Raw genomic sequence first — 2,923 nt, 5'->3', positions numbered from 1 at the left:
CCCCCCCCCCACCGCACTATTGGGGGTTGCGTGTGCTTGGAAGGCTCCCTCCGGCTCTGCTGGGGAGCACCGCTGCCGTCGGTGTGCAGGGAACAGGGAGGGCAGGGAAAAGCGGGGTGGGATTTTGAGACGTTGAATCGATTCTGTAAAACAAGGAAAACTGTGGGAGAAAGGATAGAATCGGAGGGTTAGGACACACTGTAGGACGGTTGTGCTATGTAGCTGAAGATGGTGTGATTATACAGCTGCAGTTTGTTTTCAGGGTGTTGCAAGTCCGATCTCCAAATTTGATTTATTGGGAGATTTTCATCTTGTTGCCTTGGGGAATTGCACAGAACTCCCCCTTAGATTTCCCTTGTCCAGAGTATCATGAAAAGGAGGGAAAGAAAAAGGTAATTTTAGCAAACTTAAATGGGCTGGGACAGTGTTGTTTTCCCTAACTGTGCCTTGATTCCAACTGTTTCTGTCGAGTCCTGATGGAAGGATGTGATTGTTTCATAAAGGGTAATCATGTGCTCATTTTATTGTTTGAGCATCGGAGAATATGCAGCGTGCCTGACAAAACAGAAAACACACCCGGTATCCTGAAGATTATATAAATTGTTTACTTAACGGTGGTAGGATAGAAGTTGGGGTCCTAAATAGGTAAGGGTAAAGGAGAGGAGAGTGACAAGACAGGTGACAGTAATCGTTCTTGTACTCTTCCTTCTCCCTGAAATCTAGTGAGACTGCAGAACTGAGTTTCAGAAGGGGATTTTTATTTTTTGGTAAGATGAAGGGTGTGGCTTAGAGTACGGTGGTTGTTTATATATAATGTGTAGAGTGTGTGTGTATTGTATATACATTTATGTATTTGAATGGCCCAGGAAGAGAAAATAGAAGACCAGTGAAGAGCTTATGAAGACAGACAGGCAGGAGTGGAACACAGTAAAACTGGATCAAAGACGTAGACGGTGATACTGACAGTTGGGCTTGGGAGGCAAACGTAAAAAGCAAGAATTGCGCTTAGAGCACCGTAGGGTTTCAATGAAGTGATTTGGCGGGGGGGCGGGGGGGGAATTACAGCATCAAAACAGTTTCGTTTTCTTTTTCCTTTTTCTTGAATGGCAAAACAGAGAAGTTGTGCAAATGTCAGAGGAATAGCAAGGTTGAGGGCACACTGATGCTGGACAGAAAGGAAAGAGGGCGAATTTTAGAAGCACCAGAACTTGACCACAACCTTGACCCTGGGGAATGAGTGGCACATGACCTCCTGGGCTGCAGACTTGAATGATAAGGACAAAGACGTGTGAATGGGGGACGATGGTATGGGGGAGATGGATAAGGAGTTTAGTTTTTTAGTTATAGTGTCCCTGATCTGTTATTTGTCACTGTAACTATGTGTGAATAAAAAAATGCAGAGAGGTGAAGTGACAGAATGCAGGAAATACTATTTTAGTAATGAGTGTTTAGCAAATAGCCCTTGGCTTGTGGAACCAATTTAAATTGTTGTGAGAAACATATCATAGCTCTGGCTATGAGCATTTGATGACAGTTCTAGGTAGACTATATATTAAACTTCTACGTAGCATGTTTGGTCTTATTTCTGCTCCATGTGCACAACAGCTAGAGTTTTATAGGACAAAAGCATTACTATAGCTAGTTTGCAACTTCTCATGCTATGTTATGGAATCCCAATGTGTATTTTACTTATAGTAAATAATTTTCCATATCATCATATGTAGAGCAGATCTTTAACTGTGTATTGGTGACCCTATAGACATGAAAAGGAGAGTGGGTATTTTGGTATCTTGAAATGGGGGCGGAGAATGGTTTGGATGTTTGGTGTAAAGGATGGAGTCTGTATTGCTTCCAGTTGATGGCCGTTGGAAGAGAAGCTCACACTCAACTGCTCTGTTAGTCCTTGGAAGCTGTGGGGCCATCCCAGTGACCATCTCCTGTGATAGACAGGAAATGTATTGATCATGAGAGTACCAGAAAAATTAAAACAGAAAAATATACCTTTGTCATTGCTGATAATGTTTGGCATTAATTACATAGTAACTCTGTATGCTAAAGAGCTTCCAGAGTAAAAGTTCATGTTTAAAGCCTCTTTCTACAACTGGCAGTGGTAGGAAAGGTGTTTACAAGAAGCGTATGCAGGAGGTCCCAGATTTTGATGTGAGTTTACTGAGGCTAGCTTTACTGCTAGGCACAGATGTGGGTTTATCTCTTACTGTCTGTTCACATCAGCTGGGTCAGTGTGTGCGCTGCAGTGTTTTATAAATTACGTGATTTTTCTCATGTAAAGCACCCTAGCTGTAGAGGAGTCATGTCCCTCCTGGGGTGTATTGATGTTCCTAGTACATAGCTTAATAATTCATGGCCATAAATACAGAATTAGGGATACAGGCCCACAAGGAAACTTTGACTAACTTTGTTTTCCTAGAGGTATTTCTCTGTTGCTAAAGTTGTAGAAGTGGTATGTCCTCCATGGACGTTTCAGGTATATCTTTGACCTGTGAATTTTGTTTTGAGAGCTTTGTTGTAATTTCAGGATTTCTTTTAATCTGTGAACTTGTTGGGCTGTGAAAAATGGGCAATAATTTGCTCTGAATTTACTGAAGTAAAGTTCTCAATTCAGAAGTGGATGACATTTAATATTGTTGCTTTGAAGAGATGTGACTAATGCCAGTTGTGTGCTTAAGAAAAAGCTGACCTGTGAATTTTGTTTTGAGAGCTTTGTTGTAATTTCAGGATTTCTTTTAATCTGTGAACTTGTTGGGCTGTGAAAAATGGGCAATAATTTGCTCTGAATTTACTGAAGTAAAGTTCTCAATTCAGAAGTGGATGACATTTAATATTGTTGCTTTGAAGAGATGTGACTAATGCCAGTTGTGTGCTTAAGAAAAAGCATATGTTTTTATTGGAGTTGGTGTGGCCA

Source organism: Cariama cristata, unplaced genomic scaffold (genome assembly GCF_000690535.1).
Source record: "Cariama cristata isolate BGI_N322 unplaced genomic scaffold, ASM69053v1 scaffold12028, whole genome shotgun sequence".
Classification (NCBI taxonomy): Eukaryota; Metazoa; Chordata; class Aves; order Cariamiformes; family Cariamidae; genus Cariama; species Cariama cristata.
This window is presented reverse-complemented; position numbering follows the sequence as displayed.